The sequence below is a fragment of the Dermacentor silvarum genome, chromosome 7, assembly GCF_013339745.2.
Source record: "Dermacentor silvarum isolate Dsil-2018 chromosome 7, BIME_Dsil_1.4, whole genome shotgun sequence".
Classification (NCBI taxonomy): domain Eukaryota; kingdom Metazoa; phylum Arthropoda; class Arachnida; order Ixodida; family Ixodidae; genus Dermacentor; species Dermacentor silvarum.
The window spans coordinates 129,530,464-129,542,265 of NC_051160.1; the positions used below are offsets into that span (position 1 = coordinate 129,530,464).

At 43.4% G+C, this 11,802-nt stretch overlaps 1 protein-coding gene across 3 annotated transcripts in view; it reads right to left on the reverse strand.

Annotated features, from left to right (window-relative positions):
• Positions 1-2,674: 2,674 nt before the first annotated feature.
• LOC119458433 (INO80 complex subunit C) overlaps positions 2,675-11,802 on the reverse strand; it is a 66,329-nt gene continuing 57,201 nt past the window's right edge. The window contains exon 2 of one of the 3 annotated variants that reach the window (XM_049671208.1): positions 2,675-3,088. The gene's annotated coding sequence lies outside the window, so the exon portion shown is untranslated. The other 2 variants (XM_049671209.1, XM_037720270.2) reach the window with 2 other exon arrangements.

Sequence of the window (11,802 nt, forward strand, 5' to 3'; positions counted from 1 at the left end):
ATTAATGACTTAATCAAAGTGAATCGGTTGATGTAGCATGAGCAAAGACATGAAAACAGGTATCGTCGTACTGCTGCATGCATTTGCCCGAGGCACAGCACATGACGGTCACCACGTGCCCTTGTTCGACTAAGATTCTTGGCACAGCATACTGTTCCATAAGCCACCTGAGCGTGAAGCTACCTGCTTGTGAATTAGTGAAGGGTAACCTTAGTTTCTTTAGGTTACCAGTAAATTTCCATTTGTTTAGTTGTGCGTTATTAGTGCTGTGTTATACCAAAGATCCAAAGCATCTTGTCCACTTTTGAATGTAAGTAGGTGTGAAATCATAAAATATGCTGTTGTAGTGCCTGAGGTTGTCAATGAAGCAAGGCAACTAATGTTCTGTGTTTCAGCTAGACTTATTTGCTCTGAGATCACATATGTTTAATCTTTTACTTCCAGAGTTATCGTTGGAAAAGAAGTTTCCAAAATGCCAATTTGAAAGTGCTTCGTTGAATCAGCACATTAAATATATGCCTGAAATACACTCAGAAAATTATATTTATTTGCAGAACACCCATAACACTTTCTGTAAGGCTAGATAAAGTTGGCTTCACTACACTTGCCTGAAGTTGCCTTTTTCGGTCCCAAATAAGTAAAGAAAAAGTGAACGTCCCAAACACAACTTTGTGGCCTTTAAGAGTTGTGACGTAAGCGGCTGTCACGTAGAATCACATTTTGTCATAGGAAGGCCCTAGTACGGCACACGCGGAAGATTGACAGTTGACAAGAACTTTATTAAAATGTCCTGAGGGAAAAGATCGGGGGAGCCGAAGGCACCCCAATCAAGTTGGTGGCTCCGCTCATGACGGAACCGGGAGCTGGTGGCTCTCGGCGACGTTGCGGGCCCTCTGGATGCCCTGTCGTTAATGCGTAAAGTCCGCGCTTTGCAGTAGGGCGTCCCACTTGGACTTGTTGTGAAGATCAGAGCCCGCGTTGAACGGGCACAGCAGAGCATATGATCGAAAGAGCAGTACTCGTGCCCACATTTGGAGCACGATTGCGGGAAGTTGGAATCTATCTGATTGAGCGCTCTGGGGGTGAGGTACCATCTCGTCTGTAAGAGCCTGAACGTGACAGACTGAGCCCTGTTTAATTTTTGGTGAGGGGGAGGGAATTTCCTCCTGCTCAGTCTGTAGTGGGATGTGATCTCGTTAAAGGTGGTAAGAGGGTCTTTAGGGGAGCAATCCTGTGAGAGAGCTGGACCGTTAGCCCAGGCGCGCTTCAGTCGACGACACGGAAGATAACTTTACTAACGTTTTGGCTAGTGATGTTGCCTTCCACTTAGTGAAATATACTAGAATGTTACTGGCGTTTCGGTTGAGGACCGGCCTCGGTCGGAGTGAAGGCCGGTCTCCGACCGAAACGTCGGTAAAATCTTGGTATTTTTCCAACGTACGTGCTTCCATTGTTTGACCTGTTTCACTGCCAGACCCTGCAACAATTCATATATTGCCACGTACTTGTGACAGTGAAGAAAACAGTCGAAAAGCTGTGAATGACGAAACGGACTTTTTATTGTGCGAACCTGTGACCACAAAAGCAAGTTGCACTCGGAGAAGTAGATAGCGGCGAACACAGTCGGCGATCGTCGAAATCTGATCAGCGGCGAACACGTCGGCTTTTATACACGAGTAATCGAAGATTCCAGAGTAATGCCTGGTGGCCGCGTGTCTTTCAGAAAGTACTACACAACTCGCGTAGCTCATACATTCGGATGACATAACGTTGGTGACAAGAGACAACGGATAGAAGCATCGATAACGTTCGAGAAACTTGCGATACATGCGGGCGCGTCCTGCGCCGAGCGATAACGTTTAACATTTGTCAGCCGGTGAAAAGCGGTCACCGGTGAAAGATAAACAAGAAGTACACGTCCCAATATATATATATATATATATATATATATATATAATACAGGGTGTTTCAGCGAACACTTTCATTATTTATTTAAGGTTGCCTGTGGCAGATAGCACCATTCTTGTTCATGAGCTGGTGTACTCGAAGAGGCGGACATTACTTGCACAAGAAATTGGAATGCATAATCGAATAATTAACAGAAATTCACTAATTAAGTTTTTACCTAATTACCTGATGGCCCATATTGCAAATTACAAATTGTAGCCATGGAGTTCACAAGGCGGATCCACTTGAAATGAATTCTCATGATGACACCAGTTTTGAGATATTAATTCCCGAACTTTGCGGAGAAATGCATTGGCGTTCCAGTTAGGTTCTTAACAAAACGTCGCTTTATGCATTGAAGCACAAAATTACAGTTTCACACAACAAACACAAAATACAGTTTCAGAAAATGAGTACACAATCGATGCCACACAGATTTGTTGGTAATCAGTGCACTACTAATGGCATCAAGATTTAATGCCATTAAGGATGCAATCTTGTACGCGTTCCAAAATGGAACGGAGGCGGTCCGTTCCATCAAGCCGCACATGATTGGTCAATTTGAACCGTGACGATCAAATTGACCAATCGTGTGCGGATCGATGGAACGGACCGCCTCCGTTCCATTTTGGAACGCGTACAAGATCGTGCCCTAAATCTCCACATGACATGTGCTTAGCTGTGCACGTACACATATATGAAATGAAACGGGCACACAGTGTGCACATGTGTGTGTTTCCTTTATTTTGTCCTTTGTGTGTACAGTACAGCGCAGTTAAGAAAATGATACATCTGGCTTTTAATGAATCATTTAAGTACCGAGGACGAGTCTTCCTTCGGTTACAATTTTTCTTGCAATCGTCCAATGGTTTGGATGCTCTTTCCAAGTGCCAACAACAGGCGGGGCTGCTCCAATCCATTTGACGTTTTAGCAAGTTCCCTCTGGTCAGTCACGGGCCTACTGGATCCATTCGTCTATGTTTGTCCTAGAGAGACGTAAAAAATTGTTACTGCCAGTCGTGTGTTGCCGCGCCCGTCACGAAAGCAGAGCTTTCATTTGGTTGAGTCATGATGATTTGCTTCAGCATGAAAGCACTGACAGCGATTGCAATGTTTTCTGTGCTATTGACACATATAGTGACTATGATGTCACTGACTACAAGGATAGTTTTGACACGGCGCAGCAGTGAACGAAGTTAGATGGACAGAACCTACCGCCAGCGCCTCCTGGTTCTAAATACGCTCATTTTCAGACACAAGTTTTGAATTCGCTACCCCCATGTCATATATACTTTGAATCTGCAAACAATTTGCCATCCAGATGTGAAATAAAACAAAATGTCATTTTCTGAATGCATTTCTCGATTTTTTGCTGGCCCTTAAAGGTTAATTCTGGGACTTTACATGCCTAAACCATGATCCAATTATGAGGCATGCCATAGTGGGAGACTTCAGATTAAAACTAAGTACACGAGCATCTTTTCATTTCGCCCCCATTGAAATGCCGTCACGATTCAACCCATGACCTTAATTAAGCTCAGCAGCGCAACTGGTGTTGTCACTAAGCTACCGTGGCCGATACTGTTGTATAAGGCATCGCTGCCGACTGCAGCGCCATTAGATGGCGCGTGCTTGGGAGCCGGCCTGAAGAGAAAGACGAGGATAGAATAAACAGTCAGGGACTGAGTACTCATTTACTGAAACTGTATTCGCTACCCCCATGTCATATATACTTTGAATCTGCAAACAATTTGCCATTAGATGGCGCGTGCTTGGGAGCCGGCCTGAAGAGAAAGACGAGGATAGAATAAACAGTCAGGGACTGAGTACTCATTTTCTGAAACTGTATTCGCTACCCCCATGTCATATATACTTTGAATCTGCAAACAATTTGCCATCCAGATGTGAAATAAAACAAAATGTCATTTTCTGAATGCATTTCTCGATTTTTTGCTGGCCCTTAAAGGTTAATTCTGGGACTTTACATGCCTAAACCATGATCCAATTATGAGGCATGCCATAGTGGGAGACTTCAGATTAAAACTAAGTACACGAGCATCTTTTCATTTCGCCCCCATTGAAATGCCGTCACGATTCAACCCATGACCTTAATTATGCTCAGCAGCGCAACTGGTGTTGTCACTAAGCTACCGTGGCCGATACTGTTGTATAAGGCATCGCTGCCGACTGCAGCGCCATTAGATGGCGCGTGCTTGGGAGCCGGCCTGAAGAGAAAGACGAGGATAGAATAAACAGTCAGGGACTGAGTACTCATTTACTGAAACTGTATTCGCTACCCCCATGTCATATATACTTTGAATCTGCAAACAATTTGCCATTAGATGGCGCGTGCTTGGGAGCCGGCCTCAAGAGAAAGACGAGGATAGAATAAACAGTCAGGGACTGAGTACTCATTTTCTGAAACTGTATTCGCTACCCCCATGTCATATATACTTTGAATCTGCAAACAATTTGCCATCCAGATGTGAAATAAAACAAAATGTCATTTTCTGAATGCATTTCTCGATTTTTTGCTGGCCCTTAAAGGTTAATTCTGGGACTTTACATGCCTAAACCATGATCCAATTATGAGGCATGCCATAGTGGGAGACTTCAGATTAAAACTAAGTACACAGCGCAGTTAAGAAAATGATACATCTGGCTTTTAATGAATCATTTAAGTACCGAGGACGAGTCTTCCTTCGGTTACAATTTTTCTTGCAATCGTCCAATGGTTTGGATGCTCTTTCCAAGTGCCAACAACAGGCGGGGCTGCTCCAATCCATTTGACGTTTTAGCAAGTTCCCTCTGGTCAGTCACGGGCCTACTGGATCCATTCGTCTATGTTTGTCCTAGAGAGACGTAAAAAATTGTTACTGCCAGTCGTGTGTTGCCGCGCCCGTCACGAAAGCAGAGCTTTCATTTGGTTGAGTCATGATGATTTGCTTCAGCATGAAAGCACTGACAGCGATTGCAATGTTTTCTGTGCTATTGACACATATAGTGACTATGATGTCACTGACTACAAGGATAGTTTTGACACGGCGCAGCAGTGAACGAAGTTAGATGGACAGAACCTACCGCCAGCGCCTCCTGGTTCTAAATACGCTCATTTTCAGACACAAGTTTTGAATTCGCTACCCCCATGTCATATATACTTTGAATCTGCAAACAATTTGCCATCCAGATGTGAAATAAAACAAAATGTCATTTTCTGAATGCATTTCTCGATTTTTTGCTGGCCCTTAAAGGTTAATTCTGGGACTTCACATGCCTAAACCATGATCCAATTATGAGGCATGCCATAGTGGGAGACTTCAGATTAAAACTAAGTACACGAGCATCTTTTCATTTCGCCTTCCAGTTTCTTTAGATAGGACTGCAAAATTTCGTAAACGGAGTATAGGTCACTAGCCATACCAAAAAAGGCGATGTCGTCAGCATAAACGTAGGTACTGACACCTGGGTGAACGGGGATTCCGCTCAGTAAAATATTAAATAATGTTGGTGAAAGTACCGATCCCTGAGGCACACCTCTTGTTTGCTTGTGTTTACCAGATGAATAGCCGCTTCGAAAACAAAAGAATTCCCTGTCTTTCAAAAATTCATGCACCCATGCTACAATATATCCTGGAAAGCCATGGCCCTGTAACCGATTTGTTAAAATTGCATGTTCAATGCTGTCATAGGCTTTACATATATCTAAAGTAACTAACGCCGCATATTGTTTTTTCTGTCTGGCGATGTTAATGCGACTTTCAAGGTCTACATGCGCGTGCCATATTGAATAGCCAGATCTAAATCCAATTTGACAAGGACTCAACAATTGAAATGCCCCCATTGAAATGCCGTCACGATTCAACCCATGACCTTAATTAAGCTCAGCAGCGCAACTGGTGTTGTCACTAAGCTACCGTGGCCGATACTGTTGTATAAGGCATCGCTGCCGACTGCAGCGCCATTAGATGGCGCGTGCTTGGGAGCCGGCCTGAAGAGAAAGACGAGGATAGAATAAACAGTCAGGGACTGAGTACTCATTTACTGAAACTGTATTCGCTACCCCCATGTCATATATACTTTGAATCTGCAAACAATTTGCCATTAGATGGCGCGTGCTTGGGAGCCGGCCTGAAGAGAAAGACGAGGATAGAATAAACAGTCAGGGACTGTTTATTAGATGGCGCGTGCTTGGGAGCCGGCCTGAAGAGAAAGACGAGGATAGAATAAACAGTCAGGGACTGAGTACTCATTTTCTGAAACTGTATTCGCTACCCCCATGTCATATATACTTTGAATCTGCAAACAATTTGCCATCCAGATGTGAAATAAAACAAAATGTCATTTTCTGAATGCATTTCTCGATTTTTTGCTGGCCCTTAAAGGTTAATTCTGGGACTTTACATGCCTAAACCATGATCCAATTATGAGGCATGCCATAGTGGGAGACTTCAGATTAAAACTAAGTACACAGCGCAGTTAAGAAAATGATACATCTGCTGCTTCCATTGCGAATTGCTGCCGAAGCTTGCTGTCGCTCTCGTTGGACTGGCCCTACGGTTCGAGTGGTTTTTGCTAGCCTAACTCTCCTGGCAAGCTCACTGCGCGGTGGTTTGGCTGAGTTTTGGGTGGATTTGACCTACTCATCTTAACCATCTCATATTTACAGGACTTACCTAGTGCTTGAAGCAGCGCTGATGTCTAAAAACTCTCCTGGGCAAGGGCCCAGCCCTTGGTCAGCCTCCCTTTCTCCTGATGATTTACCTTTGGAATCTTTCTTCCGCAGCGGTGTTAGCAGCATCCCTGTCGCGCTGGTGCCCTCGAGTGGTGGATTCATCCGGCTGAACAACCCACAGGCTGTCCAGGCCGAGCTCCAAGCCATGACGCGTCACTTCCAAATGATAAGCGATGTCCGACAATTTGGAAGAGGTGGGATAGTTTGTAGGTCATCAGATCCGACCTGTGTTGCAGACCTCCTAAAGAGTAAGATTTTTGCATCTGTGCCGGTGAGTGCGTTCATTCCTCCCCATCTAGCATGCACTAAAGGCATTGTCAGGGGCGTAGACTCTCGATTGAGCCCAACTGAGACTCTGGAGAAGTTGTCTGATGCTGGTGTCATAGCCGTATACCGATGCAACCGACTCGTAAACGGGGAAAAAGTTGCCACTGAATCGGTCATAGCTACGTTTGCTGGTATGTCCTGCCCATCTGAACTAAAAGTGTGGCCACTTATTTTTAGAGTGGATCCTCTCCCTTCCCGTCCACTACAGTGTCGGAACTGTTGGCGTTTTGGCCATAGTGCAGGAGGCTGCAAATCAAATGCACGCTGTCGCGTCTGTGGTGAGGATCATTCCCCTAATGAGTGCACAGCTGAAACCGAAACATGCTGCCTGTGTGGAGGAAACCATGCGGCTGACTATGCAAACTGCTCGGCAAAAGCTAATGAAGTGCAGGTCCTCGAGGTAATTGACAGGCGAAGATGTTCGCGGCAAGAGGCTATTGCAGTCGTCAAGGACAGAGCTTTTGGATACGCTGGCGTCACTGCGAGGCAGTCGACTTTAAATGAAGACAACTTGTCTAAACTCATTGAGTCAGCAGTGGAAAAAGCGATGACAAAGGCTATGCAACATATTGTTGAAACTGTTACAGAATGCATTTCCCAAGTGTTTACCGCTCAGATGACACAGCTGTTGCAAACAGCCGCAACACCAATCACCAAATCGCTTGCTTGTGCTGCAGAACAGGTAGCCAATTCAGTCCTAGCGCCGAATACCAGATCGGACCCAACGTTTGTTGGATCCGATCCTTGTTCTTCGCGTCAGACAGACTCACAGGATGACATGGAAACAGGTCATGATACCAGGCCGCATAAGCGAACTGGTTCTCCAGTAACAGCGTCTTGTCCCTATTCCAAAAACAAAAAGGGTAATCCTATTTCTCATTCTGGCATCCAAGAAAGTACATTGCGACGGTAGTCGCTGAAGTAATTATATCAATTAGATCATCACCATAGCTTCTTTAAAAGTGCTACAGTGGAACTGTCGTTCCTTGATTTCTGCTTCAATAGACTTAAATTGCTTAACTACACATCTTAACCCTGACGTAATAATTTTACAAGAAACCTGGCTTACTCCAGAGAAAAATTTTAATTTTAAAGATTTTCGACTTTTTCGATTAGATCGCCTTTCACTAGGAGGTGGTTTAATGATTTTGTTGTCATCTAAATTCTGTCATAAGGCTAAAATAGCTTTCAAGTTAATGTCTCCGGAATGTGAAATTTTGGCAGTACACCTTAGCATACCAGGCTACCGTACTTTTTCGATTATAAATGCTTATTTCCCTACGGGCGTACACAGTACATATCAATTGGATAGTGTGCTTGCTAGCTGCAAAAATCAAGTCATCCTTACTGGTGACTTCAACTCGCATCACGTATCATGGGGTTACAGAACAGATGCATGTGGAACGCGTCTATGGGACTGGACCATAGATAAAAATCTTTCATGCCTAAATATGAGACGACCCACATTTGTCCGTGGCCAATCTCGCTCAGTGTTAGATTTGACGTTTTCTAGCACAAGTATTGCCGTGACATCTTGGACTACGATTGATTTCTCTACAAACAGTGATCATCTCCCAGTATACTTCGAAATTGCATGCCCATTAACATCAGTTGAGCGACAAGACAGAATATTTGTTAATTGCAAAAAATTTAAAGACTGCTTACACTCTTCCATTGCGTCATTGACTAATACTAATGACGAAGACATTGGCTTGAAATTTGTTCAGCGTTACAGATGTCCCGACAAAAGTCTGAATTCGTAATTCAGACAGCTAAACGTACATCATCTAGTCCCTGGTGGAACAATGAGTGCTCACGAGTTTATCGCAGAAGAAAAGCTGCTTGGAAAAAACTTCTACATAATCAGAGCCCACAAAATTGGAAAGATTATCAATTTATTTCGGCAACCTTCAAACGCACTGTCAAACACGCAAAAGATGAGTACGATAAAAAACATTTTGATTATCTATCTGAATCCAAAAACAAACGTGCTTTATTTTATTTCCTTCGATCTAGAAACAGACTCCCACTGAGCGTTAATGTAGACTCAATTGTCTATACCGCGCAGGAAATGCAGGAGTCCTTAGACCTATTGGCTAAAGGATTGGAGAGCCGGTTCACAACGCGTCTTCAAAATTCTGTTCTTACTCCTACATTCTCGGACTACAAAGAGATATCCTATTCGGAACTAGCACAGGTCATGTTACGGTTACCAACTACAGCGCCTGGCCCGGATGGAATAACAAATGCAATGTTAAAAATTTTCTTCCAAGAAGCCCCACGTGAGCTTCTGAGGTTGCTAAATTACTCTATTAGCAATGCATGGATTCCACATGAATGGAAGATCGCCAAAATTATTCCGTTACTTAAAAAGCAAGGGGCAGAGTATACTATCGACAACATCAGACCAATTGCGTTGACATCAAACGTAGCAAAACTTATTGAAAGAGTGCTTCACGGGCATATAATGAAGTTTATTGATGAAAATCAATTGTTGAGTCCTTGTCAAATTGGATTTAGATCTGGCTATTCAATATGGCACGCGCATGTAGACCTTGAAAGTCGCATTAACATCGCCAGACAGAAAAAACAATATGCGGCGTTAGTTACTTTAGATATATGTAAAGCCTATGACAGCATTGAACATGCAATTTTAACAAATCGGTTACAGGGCCATGGCTTTCCAGGATATATTGTAGCATGGGTGCATGAATTTTTGAAAGACAGGGAATTCTTTTGTTTTCGAAGCGGCTATTCATCTGGTAAACACAAGCAAACAAGAGGTGTGCCTCAGGGATCGGTACTTTCACCAACATTATTTAATATTTTACTGAGCGGAATCCCCGTTCACCCAGTGTCAGTACCTACGTTTATGCTGACGACATCGCCTTTTTTGGTATGGCTAGTGACCTATACTCCGTTTACGAAATTTTGCAGTCCTATCTAAAGAAACTGGAAGGCTGGCTGGATAGCTTACACTTAAACCTGAATGCTAATAAGTGTGCTATCCTTGTTTTTCCCGTTAAAGACCCAGTATACATATCGCTTAACTATCACCTCGAAGATATCCCACAAGTTCAGTCACTGAAGTACCTTGGAGTTATCTATAACGGAAATCTTAACTGGCGGCCGCATATTGAATATATTGCAACAAAAGGAGCTCGTACAATGGGCATCTTGCGCAAGTTAAGCAATCGAAGAACAGGTATGCGAAGAAAATCCCTTTTGATGGTATATAAAATGTACGTTCGTCCAGTATTAGAATTTGGCTGTGTTTTATTCTCAGGTGTTCCGTCATACAAGCTTCGACCGCTAGTTTTATTAGAGCGAGAGGCGCTACGTCTGTGCTTAGGCCTTCCAAAATACGTTGCAAATGCCGTCTTATATCTGGAAGCGAGAATCCCACCTATTATATGCCGATTTCACCTTCTGACCGTTCAGACTTTCTTACGACTATATGAATCACCATTAAGCCGTCCTCAAATAATTTTCATCTCCGATCCACAATTATTTTTTCCCGTTCATTGGCCCAGGTTTCATACACCACAGATTATATTTGTGCAAAAATTACTTGAACCACTAAATGTGCAAATTCGCGATGTGCTTCCTAACAATACTCATTCAAATTACCTGGATATCAGGTTCGACGATATTTTCCCAAACCACGCAAAACTACTACCTTACAGCATCTTAAACGCCATGTTACAAGACCACCTAAGCTCCCTAGGAACAAATATTATCATTGCAACAGATGCATCACAGAGCGAGGATAAGACTGGCATTGGGATATTTTGTCCTGCACTCGACTGGTCTTTTTCTTTAAGATTGCCCGATTTTGTGCCTATTTTTCTGGCCGAGTTTTTAGCAGTAATCCTAGCTTTACGTAAATTAGACCAAACGACTACAACAGCTGCTATCCTTACTGACTCCCTTTCTGTTTGCTCTTCCCTTACCGCCTCTAATGATTCACCTATGCTAAAACTATTTTACTTGCTAGTTCCTGCCCATGTGCAATGTGTTCATTTGATTTGGGTACCTGGTCATAAAGGGTTGTTTTTTAATGAAACTGCCGATTCACTGGCAAAGACCTCTCTTTCCGGCCCTGTTCTTCCCATTCTACCAGTGACTGCACACATCACGGCGGCTAGATTTCGGATGCGATCAATTAGAAAAGCCTTATCAAACCCAGTTCTGACTGCTTCTCCAGATTATAAGCACCTGATATTTCCCTGGCGTAGCGAATCCTGTAACACAAAGATGCTTGAGGTCTCTCTCACCAAATTACGTTGCCGTATACCCTCCCTAAATTTCTACTTACACAGGTCGGGTTTGGTTCCCTCCCCCCTCTGCCCGTTTTGTAATGAGGAAGAGACGATACACCACTTTCTTCTATCTTGTCGCCGCTTTACTGCGGCAAGAAAACGATTGTTGGAAATACCTTTTCGAAGGCTTGGCCTGGACTTAACAGAACCTAATATTCTTTCGTTCGGGGCGTCCACTTTGGGATTCAGCCACAGGGATGCTTGCTTCGCCGTCCAAACGTTCCTTACAGACTCCAAACGAATACCCTGCTAAATTCTATCCTTTTCTTTTTTTTTTTGTACTTTCAAATTTCTGATTACTCATTCGATATGACTTTCTTGATTTACTTTAACATATAACTCTACGCTGTTGAATACTAATTTCATAGATATTCGGAAATGTATCCTCAATATTAATTTGGAATAATCCACCCATTTCTTGGCCAATCCCCCTCCGTGGGTAGGAGCCACAGGCGTGATAGGCTACAACACAAC